The sequence below is a fragment of the Varanus komodoensis genome, unplaced genomic scaffold (assembly GCF_004798865.1).
Source record: "Varanus komodoensis strain SLA01 unplaced genomic scaffold, ASM479886v1 scaffold6_2, whole genome shotgun sequence".
Classification (NCBI taxonomy): Eukaryota; Metazoa; Chordata; class Lepidosauria; order Squamata; family Varanidae; genus Varanus; species Varanus komodoensis.
The window spans coordinates 23,285,836-23,298,428 of record NW_025336346.1 but is presented as its reverse complement, the minus strand read 5'-3'; positions in this window follow the sequence as shown (position 1 = coordinate 23,298,428).

Below are 12,593 nucleotides of genomic sequence, written 5' to 3'. Positions count from 1 at the left end.
GGTGACTCCAGAAGTCCTCCTCCACTTGGACTGGCCTGGAGGAAGAGTGCCTGCAAGCAAGACAACAAGCAGAGGCCACGGCCTTTTCCTTCCCTGCCACCCACACCTCTGGACAGAGTTAAGGATGGGAGCTAGCAGGAGAACAAGAGGGCAGATCGGGAAGAGAGGAAGGGGTCACTGAAGGCACCCACTAAACTTGGAGCTTGCCAAGCCCTACAGAATAGCACCTCAGCACCAAGGCTGCAGGCTAACTTTGCCCCAGGTGTGCAGGCTTTGCCTCTGCCTGGCAGTCTGGGAGCACGGAGGGAACATCCGAAACATCACGTGCCCTCCCTGCTGCAACAGCCCAGCACCAGTTACATGATGTCAAGCGTCTGCTCATCTGCCAGAGCTCTAATGCAGGATTAAAAGCGTTCCCTGTTGGAGGTGAGGCCGCGGAAAGTTCCATGAACTGTGAGAAAAGGCAAGAGGGAAGGGGGGCATCCAGCTTAAGAATGCTGAACTGGAGAGTTTTCATCTTTGCCGATAACGCGACATGAAAGATGAATAATCCTCCTAATTTGCACGTATTTGTACGGCACCTGTTATTTGAAAATTGAAGATCTGCACAGGAGACCAGCGATACATCAGCTACCATACAGTGAGATTAATTAAAGCGAAGGAAGCAAGACAGCCCTGGGGTTCTTACGGGGGCGGGGAGGCAGTCTTCTCATTCTTCTTGTTGTTGTTTAAATAGAAAGGATGCCGGGCAACCTTGCCAGGTGTTGCTTCCTCCGAAAAGTAGTACACAGCAGAGAGACAGAGCTGCTTAGGAATCAGACCTGTATTTGTGCTTCCTCCACAGATCCTAGCAGTGCTATTTTAAGAGCAAAACGCTCTCCTGAAGGAGGATAGCTCAGAGAGGGAGGGAGGGAGCGAGGTGGCAGGTTGAGGGGCATATAGCTGAGCCTTATATTGGTTCTACTATAGGGCGAGTGCACGCAGCCTCATCTGGATCAGGACCACTGTGCATCAGGAGGGGAGGACTAAACATCTGCTTCCTAAAGTTCCCACCCCTGCACTGGGGCTCAGTATAAGCGCATCCTCCATTGGTGGCTGAATTGTCTGCTCAGGAGGACTCTCTTTCATTTGTCCTGTTTTAGTCTTCCGTGAGCAGCAGTGCCCAGCCTCACGGTCCGCTGCCCTGGTGGTGTCTGTAAGCAGAGATCATTCTGTTTGGCTGACCAGGACCCAAGGTGTTTCCCAACCCAGCCAGTGGAAAAGGGGCGCACCGTCTGTGTGTGAGCCCAGGAAAAGTGCCGCAGCTGCGCCCTGTCATACTTCTCCTGCGGCATATAAGAGCGAAGGACGCTCTCCAGCAGCCGGGGCTCACAGTGCGCACACAGTGTATCTCCAGACTGAGCCTCAGACAGACACCTCCCCTTTTGCCTTGGATGTGCCAAGTCCTTGGATAATGCACCAAACGCTGCAGCTTCAACTCCCTGGATTTCCGCAGAGCTTGGTGGATTGAGCCCAACATCGTCCTGGATTCCATGTGCTCCTAGGTGACTGGGCAAGGTTTTATCTGCTATCACAGCAACACATTGTCTCCTTGGAGATAAGATTGCTTTAGCTTCCAGCCCGAAGGATCCAACTAGCGTGGCTGAACATGACTCGCTCAGGCCTTATCAATGCAGCTCTTGTCTTGGACACTACACTTGCTCCCCCCCCCCACCCCGCCCGCCCCACCGGCAGAGTTTTAATCTTATAATGAGGTTGTGGAGTCAAGCTGAGCCAAGTCAGGCCAAATCAGAGAAGTTTCCTTTGTCATCAAGCAGAATTATGGTTTTGAGCAGTGTTCTTACTTAAAAATACAGATTAGACTGGAAGGTTTATTCAGTGGTGAAAGCGTCTAGATCACAACAAAGAACGGGAACTAGCTCTGAAGAGGATAGACATGTTAGACGCTCCCCGTCCCGGCTCCCATTGCAGATCCCTGCTTTTGGTCCCTCAAGGACTTCCTTGAGGGAAAAGGAATGCATTTCAGTAATCGCTGCTCCGTTGAGGCAAGAACAGTATCCAGCTTTCACTGGAGATTAAGGGCACGCTCCGGCACATGTTTAGACGGAAGAGAGGCCCCAGACTCCAAGCATTCCCCTTTTTTCTGTTTAAAGTTGCATAGGATTGTGCCATAAGGGTGTTTCCACGCATGACACTGAGGCATTTTTATGCATTTCCACGTTCAGTAACTGCATCTGGAAAACCTAATTAGCTAGAATGTGCCGTCCTTTGATGAGCAGCTCTTTTGTGTTCTCTCTCCCTCATTACTGGCATTCACAAACAGCACAAACAGCAAGGGAGAAACTCCAAGCTGCTTTTCGGCGGCAGCTGGAAGAAAAGAGTGAGAAGCAGAAGCCTTAAAAGGAAGTCTCTCTGGTGCCCTTTAGCAGCCCATCAAGCTGTGAGATGCTCCTCTGTGGCAGGGGGGGCTGGTGCTCAGGTAGCTAAACATCTGAGGCTCAGACCCACAGGACAAACAAGCAAGCAAGCAAGCACAAATGTGCCAGCGCCATTTCTTAAAGTCCTCTAAGAACATTCCTACCTGTAAAAAGGGATGCGTGGCATTTGATTTGGGGGAAAATATATAGGCAGAAAGACTGGGGGGACAGTAGCAGGAGGGCAAAAAGCCAGCTCATCCAGGTTGTCCAGATGGAGCAGAGATCAAAAGGGTCCTGATATCTTTCTTTCAGCAAGTGGCCTCTGGACAGAAGGGTGGTGGGGCAGAGGACCTCACAGAGACTGGGGACTTCAAATCAAAGGCACCCCCTAGGACGAAGCCATGTTCATGTTCCTGGGAAGTGTGTTCCTTCTGAGGTGTTGGTGGCTGTGTTTCTAACAACTGGAACTTTAAAATGGGGAACGCCTGATCTTCAGTAGCACAGCTAAGTGCTCGTGCAACCTGGGCTTCATGATGAGCGGTGAGTTAGAGGCTTTGGATGGCCATCCATATTACTTCACTTGCGAACCAAACAATGAACCTTTTCCTTCTCCTCCCCCCCCCCCATCCCATCATCTGCAATGGCCATTCCATCCTTTACGACTGGCACTAAATTTCTGAGAACCACAACAAAGATGCTGTTTGCTAAGCCTAATATATACCAGTAAAACACCTCTAGCTGAGCAGAACTTTGCACTTAAACTCCCTTGAATGATAGCACCATGGGGAATACAGGGATAAAGGGGGGTTACTTCAGGTGCCTGCATCATCTGCCACTCTCCTGACCTGCCAATCCATGTGTGAGGGTCAGCTTGCCTCCGCATGGAGCCCTCCTTAGCTGGGTGGGGGCCCTTGGCAGAGGGAAGGGGGCTGATTGGAGAAGCAAGTTTTCTTCAACCTGGTGCCCTCCTGATGTCTAGGCTCCAATTCTTCTCCTCCTCCGGCCGGCTTGGCCAAAGGATGCCAGGTGGGGGAAGGCTGGCATAAGTGCAGGCCGCTGCAGCTTGAATGAGAATCCTGTCCCGCTCATCTGAAGGATGCTACTGGAAGCCATAAATCGGCAGCTACAGACGGGATAATTTCATCTGCATGGAGCACAGATATAAATTCAGACTCGAGCTGCATTCTCTGCTGATCCTTGGCTGTCAAAGTCGGCCTCCATGCAGGTGGCTGGAACTTGATTTATTTCCAAGGTTGTCTGCAGCTCCCTCCCTGACAAGTTCTGTAGACCTGAACATGTTTTTCTCCTGGAGGGAAAGAAGAGTCTCACGGCTAGGCCTGCTTCAGGGGCACTGCAGAAGCAACTTATGGCACCCCAATGCCAGGCATCAGGAATAACAAAGGGCAAAATAAAAAAGCAAGTTAAGGGACAGAAGCTCTAGGGCCTGGAGTCTAGGGACCATCCCCACACGTTTCAGCTAAAATGCATGTTTCCCCATGTCCTTCTGAAGCCAGTAGAATGGAGGGATGCAGACAGGTATGGGAGACCCTCGGGTAAGTCACCTTACTGCCCCCTTTGCTTGGTGCCGCTGCCCTTTTATTTCCGGGATCACCAGCTGCTCTTGCTCCTGGTCCTCTTTCTCATAATTGCAGCCATTTCCTTGCTTGACAGGGGGAGAGCCAGTGGGCAAGGGGGCAGCAGTATCGCTTGCCCCTCTTTTCAGCATACCAGCACAGCACCAGGCTGCAATGGTGAAGAGGAGAAGCGAGTCCAGCGGCTCTTGTCCATGGGGCCCAGCTGGGTGTGGGTCCTTGGAAAGTGCCCAACCATGCCTACTTGTTATGCTGGACCTGAATAAAGAACTTCCAAAATGGTCTCTGTTTCTTTGCCACCTCTTTGTCTCCTCGTGTGTATAGCACCCACAGGTTCCTAACGTAGCAATCCTATGCATGTTTAGAGAGAAGAAAGCCACACAGCTTTCAGCATTCCCCAGCAAGCATCCATGAGCACCTAAATAAAAAATGAATGCATGAGCAGATGGCACATCAGCCCATTACAAATGGAAAATCTTCAGAATTGAAAAGGCATTTGCTGGGAAGGCCACAGGGTGCAGCAGAGTGGATACCTGCGGACCTTCTGCCTCCTAACAAGCCACTTCACTGGTCCCACGAGGCTGCTATCATCCTCCGTGATGAGCAGCAGGTGGCCAAAGTTTCATGCCAAAGTCTTTCCCAATCCTGCCTGGAGATGCCAGGAACTGAATCAAAAAACTTCTGGGTGTTTGCCATATGAAAAGGCAGGGAAGAGTGCACTGGAAAAGCTGTTGCTCTGTACAGCGAAGAAGACATTGCATTAGGCAGACTAGAAAACCTAAAAGGTTTACGCTCCTCTGCAAAAGTACTGTGGCTGGCTATATCTGGGTCCAAAATTCATTTAGACCATGGGTCCTCAAACTTCGGCCCGCGGGACGGATCCGGCCCACCATGGCCATCCCCCTGGCCTGCGCCGCTGTTTGCCGGCTGCGCACGCTCCAGCTGCACGGGTGGAGAGGCGGTGGCTTGCTTGCTCGGGGATGGTCTCTGAGCGAGCGAGCGAGCTGCCGCCGCCGCCGCCTGCCTCCTGCCTCCCATACGCTCAGGCTTGCCACTGCCTCACAGCTTGGGCAGGGGGGTGGTGGCTTGCTCGTTCGGAGAAGGTTTTGGACTCACTGGGAGATCTCCGAGCGAGCGAGCGAGCGAGCCACCGCTGCGCACACCCGATGCCGCCTTGTGTGCGCCCGACTGCACCGCACCGGCCCACGCCCCCAGGCGCCCCCAGGCACCCCCGCCTCACCAGCCTGCAACAGTCACCGCAGCCTTCCAACTGGCCCCCTATTCAAAAAGCTTAAGGACCCCTGATTTAGACTATCATTCCCCAGACCAAAATGCTCAGGGTGACCTTGAGATGAAAAACGAAGTCATTTGGGAAGGCAGTAATAGTAAGTGAATTCAGTGGCTGTGCTGTTGATTGGATTTGCGTATATCCCAGTCACAATGAGGTTACATTTCTCAGTGACTGAGCCCTAGAAGATTTGGTCACAGAACTGGCCAGAGGAGAAATGACCTTGGATTTAATCCTAAGTGGTGTCTCCCACGACCTTCAGAATGCTACAGGTTCCTCAAAACCACAGTAACTTAAGCTCGAAGAGTTAATGCCCCATGTTGGGAAAACTAGCAGCAAGCACAGAAGGTTACCTGCACTGGCTAATAAGTAGTGTCAAGGAGGCTATTAGAGAAAAGACCCCTTCATTTAGAAGAAGGAAGTCTCCGACAAATGAGGCAAATGGAGCACAAGCTTACACAGGAGAGGTGCAGCTAGACAATACAAGATGCAAAAAAGCATTCCAAAGAATGTATCACTAACTCTATCAAGGCCAATGATAAATAATTCCTTACATATGCATGAGAGGCAGGAAAGCCAGGAGCTGGACCATTGGATGAAAAGGGACTTAAAGGAGTACTAAAGGAAGATAAGGACATTGTGGAGAAGGTGAATGGATTTGTTTCATAGGTCTTCACTACAGAACTTACAGGACAGATACGTACGCCTGAACTGATATTTTCAGGAAGGGAGTTTGAGGAACTGAGGTAAATAGGGGAGGCAAAAGATGAAGTTCTCAACCTTATTGATAAATTGAAAATTAATAAATCACTAGGTCCAGAAGACAGCCATCCTCGAGTTGTTAAAGAACTCAAATATTAAATTTCTGATCTTAATATATAACATATCTCTTAGATCAGCCACCGTACCAATTGATTGGTGAATGGCCAATGTAAAACTAGATTTTTGAAAGGCATCCAGAGGAGTCAGGAAATTACTGGCCAGTTAGCTTAACGTTTGGGTAGGATAAATTATTTGAAAGTATTATTACAGATGTTTTAACTGTTGATGACACCAAATTATTCTGGACAGCTAGGGAAGAAAGGACTGTGAAGACATCCAAGAAGATCTCTCCAAACTAAGAGAATGGAGATTAAAATGGCAAATTTGGTTCTGCATTAGCAAGTACTACAAAGTGCTACATGTTGAGGCAAAAAGCTCAGACTTCGTGTCCACATTGACTGGATAGATCTAGCAGTAACTGATCAAGAAGATGATCTTGGGGTTCTGGTGAACAGCTCAGTGAAAAGGTCAACCCAGCAGGAGGCTGCTGTGAAAAAGGCAAATTCCATGGTAAGCAAAAATAAGGAGGGAATTCAAAATAGGATGGCCAATATCGTACTGCCGTTATAAAAACATCTATGAAGTGATCACAGATGAAATACTGTGTGCTCTTCTAGTCACCACACCTAAAAATGATATTGTAGACCAATAAGTGGAACTACCTCTTCACACAGCATCTAATTAAACTATGAAATTCATTTCCATTTCCATTTGGATGGCTTGAGAAAGGAATGGGATGAATTCATGGAGGCAGAGGCTGCTCGTGGCTCCTGGTCCTGATGGCCGAATGCTCCCTCACTATCAGCCGCTGAGGGACACGGGCAGGGAGGTGTGGTTGCACCCCCTGCCGCTTGCAGGTCCCTGTGGCAGCCGGTTGCTCAGTGTGTGGACAGAATGCTGGGCTAGACAGACCCTTCTTAGGTTCCTAAACCAGGCTTTCCCCAACCTGGTGCCCTCCAGATGTTTTCGACTGTAACTCTCGGCATTCCTGACCATTAGCCATACTTGCTGGGGCTGCTAGGAATTCGCATCCTGAGTATACAGAAGGCAGCAGGTCAGGGAAGGGTGGCTACAAAATATTAAGATATAATTATCCTGGGAGAGTCAATCATTAATTATACTAACTGGGTTGTTTGCTGGGAGATATTTGTTTATTTAAACAATTTCTACCCCACTCAAGCTGGAAAGGCCCTCAGATTGGCTTACAGGGTAATAAAAACAAGACAGTTCCTGTCCTGTGGTTTACAATCAGAAAGACATGCTACAAAAGGAAAAATGGATGGGGAGGGAGAACAAAAATTCAGGGAACCATTGTTGTCATTGATGGATCGTGTAATAGCCACCAGCAGGTGAGCAGGAACATCCAGCTGGAAGAAGTGACTGGAGGTGTGTGTGTCCTGGAGAGGAGTGCTCAACACTATCATGTGTGCTCAGGCTCCACTTTAACTGCCCCCCCCCTTTCAGCCATTCTGCACAACCTGCGTTATAATCGACTGGTTGTGCCACAGTAATGTCTTCATTGCGCCTTGGGGTTAGCCGGCTCTTGGGAAGGGCAACTGTGTGGCCCAGCTTCATAAAAGGGGCATTTCTGGAGCGGTGTCATTTCTCCTTCATTTCCAGGCCGGATGCCAGCGTGCAGCAAAAGCGGAAAAGCTCCCCACGTTCCGGAAATGGCCTCCGCTTTATTTCCTCTCGCCTGCTGTGAAGTGCAGCCCTGGCCAGCCAATCGACAGGAAGCAGAGCTTCCAGACTTATTTGGAGAAGGCGGGAATCGTCAGAGCCCTGTGGAAACATCAGCAAGATGTTTGCATAACTTCGTGGGTCAAGGCTAGAATGTGCTCTTGGTCTCAGAGCTCCCCCATCGAGAGGAAGAGCCAGCTCTAAACAGGGAGAAATGGCTCTGCTGGGGAATGTCGCTTTACTTGGGTGTGTCCGGACAGAAACAGTGGAGAGGCCTACAAACTTGTGCCTGTTTCATGCTCTTGAGAGATTGCGGCTGATGAAGTGGAAACAGTTGTTTACTTATCATTTGCCTGATGGATTTTTTATCCTGCCCTTCAGTTCCAGCATTTCAGGCTGGCTCAGGGGTCTTAGTTACACTAACACAATCTACAAAAATAAGATAAAACATCATAGCTGAGAGCCAGGCAGAGGAAGGGACCGTGTATGGACAGAGTATGGTGAAGCGATAGACTCCGGGTGTGTTTATACATGCAAGTGAAAGGATAATAGGCACAGATGATTGAGCATATGAGACCAGCGTGTCTTAAATATAGTCACGCCAACCAACGGAAGTGTTAAGAGAAATCTGATGGAAATACTGATTTCCAGAAGTGAAGGGTTCAAGAGAAAAACTAATTCAGGAATGATGGTATCAATGATAATAAAAAAGCCTGTCTCTGTCTGGCAGTGCCATCACTCCAAGACTAACACCTAAGTACATGAAACTTGGTAGTTCACATGTTCGCAACCCCTAGTTAGCTAAAATTCTGTAGGGGAACTATTTGGGTATGCATTTAAATTATCGATAGGGCATCTTTTAGCATAAAACATCAGAACATTTTTACAAAATAAATTTAATACAATAAAACATGAGGCAGATATCCAAAATTCTGTGGGCCAGTGCTAAAAGAGCAACCCCAACAGTGCCCAGGAATGCCCAAAAGAAAAGATTTGTGTTTATCGTTGGGTAGACATCTGCACTGCAGGTAGTGGCTTGATCACTAAGAATCATAGACATGAAGAGATGTTATTGGTTGCTGTGAGCCATGAGAATTAAATGGAACCATCCGGAAGCAAAATGGCATAGGTTCCAGGGAGATCTTGGAGAAAGAAAGGAGGAGGTGCCCATCACATTTATGGCCACTTGCCTGAGAAGGTCTAGATCTGGAAATGCCCTAATAAATATGAAAGTGCAACAACAACAACAACAACCCTGGACTGCTTTGCGCACTCTCCTGGGCCACCACAGCCTCCTCCTGTTCCTGCCCCTGGTGGATCTTTGCGGTACAGGAGGAAGAATATGGTGGTAGGAGCTGAAGGTGCTGCTGAACAATGCCTGCTTATGGGAGCCTCCCTTGGCTGTATGACCTGCTTCTACATGCAATAAATCGAACAGAATCAAGTTCTCTCAACCTGCCCCATGGAACACTCTGAGAATAAGGCACAATTTGTTCAGTGGACATTTTAAAGCAAACCAATCTAATCTGCACTTCACAGACCAAGATGAAGCAAAATTTTCATTCAGATGCCACTCTTCCCTGATTTTTTTTCACACAAAATACATAATATACACATTTTGGCTCAATATGTGTATATTATGGGGAAATGCATACAAAAGTGCATATTTTAAGGGAAATTGAGCACATTATGTGTATTTTGGGGAAATTGGATTCAAACTTTACTGTGAATTTTTGAGCATTTTTGTTTTACAGCTTAATGCAGAAAGGAGTTAGGACAGACTATTGATGGAACATATGTGGATTTTTCACAAACTGAAAAGTAAGACTGATTTATCTATCTCTACTTAAGCTTTCACCCAAAGAAAAACCAAACAACCCCAGGAATTCAGTTGCCCTTGCCTTCTTGCCACAATCATCTGTCCTAAACAATCCTGAGTGAATGAAAATGCAATCTCAGTACAACAGTAGAAGTCAAACATAAAATAATTGTGCTCCATCTGTCGCCTTCATATGAATCCTTTTTTCTGGAGAAGGGACATTATTTGTGCTCTGCAGGAATCTTCTGTTTCCTGGATTTCTGAGAAGGAATCACTGAGGTTTTGCCCTCTGGTCCCCACCAAGGGTGCTTGGGTTAGCACCAGTTCCTTTGAGTTCTGCAGCACGAAACCAGGCAGCCCTTCTGCTGTTCCAGGCTATCTCACTAACCCCAGAAAGACCTTTATCATCCTTGCCATTGTTATCAGCTGCTTGCAGTGCCCTGTCAGGGGGCTGCCCGGTGCCTGGCTTCCTGAGTGCCCTCACCCAGTTGTTTCCTTCCAGATAAAGTCCTTGCAAATGTCAGGAGAACAGGGTGGTGGTAGAGGAAACTTTCTTTGTGAAGCCGGGAGGCTGGGCTTCCTCTACATTTTGCAGCTATGCAGCTATGGGACAGTGTCTGCCCCCAAAGCAGCCTGCAGAACAATCCTTCTCTGCTCAAATAAAGAGATGCACAAACCAAAACAGGGGCATGGGAAGCAAAATGTTTGGAACAAGAGGCTGGGTTCCCATTTCTACTCAGATGAAAACATGCGCTCAATCTGTGCCTCACCTGCATAGGATTATAATCATGGTCAATGATGGTGCCACTATTTTTATCTTATTGCAGATTCGTAGTTGCACTTCCTGTTTTATTGCTGACTTTAGGGAGGATGCTTCTGGTGCACTAGGCTGAGCCTCGGTCTTGGTGGTATAAAAGTTCAAGTAAACCAGTGCAAAGCGGTGTGCGTATCACAATGGAAATGTGATTGTATGACATGCATTCTAGACAGGTAGTGACTCAGGCCAAAGGCCCCTGCCACGCAGAGTTCAGGAACTATGAGGCCAGGGGCTGGAAGTCACATCTCACAGAAATCAAGACAGAAAATGGGGTGTTGTCTACCTCTTCTTCTAGAGGCATGCAATGCTTTTCCTTCTCTTGCTTCGTTCTCCAGAATTAGAAAGAGCCGCAGCTCCACCTGCACACTCAACCCCCGATGGGATAATACAAAGGAAAACGGGTTGGCTGATAATGCAGAGGCATGAAGTGAGGCATTTGGGAGCAATCAAGAGCCACCTGCATTTAGCGGTGACAGGATTCACAAATGCGCGTGGCATGTCGAAAACACAAGGTGGAGAGGGCAACTGAAGAACAGCAGCACGCTGGCTCATGAGGAACAAATGCGGGTGGTCTGATGCCAAAGGGAAAGGCAGAATGAATACCTGTTCAAACTATCTTGTTCTTCAGGATCCCCCAAACACTTGCATGTATATGTCGTCTTGTGCATTAATATAGAAATGCTTCAGCTAGGCTCATGCCAGAAGACATTGGTCTGAGGTGTCCCACATATGGGGCTTCACTGTGGCTTCTGTACAGCCTGAAGTGTCTGATCCTGCCTAATCTTGGAAGCTTTGCAGTGTCAGGCCTGGCTGAAATCTGGATCGGTGACTTAAAATGTTGTGAACCACCCAGAGAGTTTTGGCTGTGTGCAGTATTTATTTTATTTATTTATTAAAACATTTTTATGCCACCCCATTCGCCGAAGCCTCGGGGCGGCTTACAACAATAAAGTGTATAGAAGTGTAATGTAGTAATAATAATCTGGGAAGGGTATGGAAGACGTGTACACTGAGTATCCACCAGCACACCCAAAAGTAAAAGCACTGGCCCAGAGGCAAGCCAGACCTAGCCCAGGATTCTGCTCACTCAATGGCCAACCAGCTGCTGCAGAGAAACCCAGGAGTAACATAGAAACTTAGAAAACAGAGTGAGTCAGAAGGGGCCTCCCGGGCCATCTAGTCTGACCTCCGGCACCAGCCGGCTCTGCTCACGACATGCCCACCATGTGGACGTCCAGCCTATCCTTGAACACCTGCACCAATGGGGCCTCAACCACCTTCCGTGGAAGCCCATTCCACACCCTCAGGGTCCTAAATGTCAGGAAGTGCTTCCTGGCATCCAAATGGAACCTTGGCTCCCTGAGCTTTGCTCCGTTGGAGCACGTTCTGCCTTCCTCTGCAGGGGAGAACAGGTTTCCACCCACCTCCGTGTGACACCCACTCACATACCTGTATGTCGCCAACAGATCCCCTCTGAGTCTCCTCTTCTCCAGGCTGAAGAGACCCAGTTCCCTCAGTCTCACCTCATATGGCATCCCCCGCAAACCAGCCACCAACCTTGAGTAAGACCTGACTGCCACAGCAGCCTCCATCCCTGCTTCCCAGCGAGTGCTGTTGGGAGGGGTACTGCCTCTCACACTGGGGGCAGCTCAGAGCACTCAGGGCTGGTGTCCACTGAACCCTCCCCAAGGCAAATTGCTCTGTTTTCCGGTTCCATGCAAGCAGTTTGCTTTCAAGGGCATCTATAGACTTTGACTGGATTCAGGTGACACAATAACCCACCATAGCTTATAAGCCTGTGGAGTGGCAGACAAGCCACCCCAGTTAACTATGGTTTGATGTAGGGTTTGATGAACCCATCATGGCTGAAGGTTTCATCCAAACCCCAAAGACATGCTGAGCCACAGTCAAGCCAAAACTGGAGAGTCCCTTGGCCAGAGCAGTAAAAAAATTGCTGCCACTCTGGCGAAGTGCTCGTCCGGGTGACTGCAGGCTCACTTTGGGGGCGGGGGTGGGGGCTGTGGCCAGAGCAGTGTGCTCAGCCCGGTCTCCTCCCAGGAACCAGAGGAAAGTGTCCCTGACCTCTCCACCGCTGGCCAACTGTGGCCGTGCTGCATGGTGGGATGAGGACTGGGCAGCCTCCAAGCCAAGCAGCAGG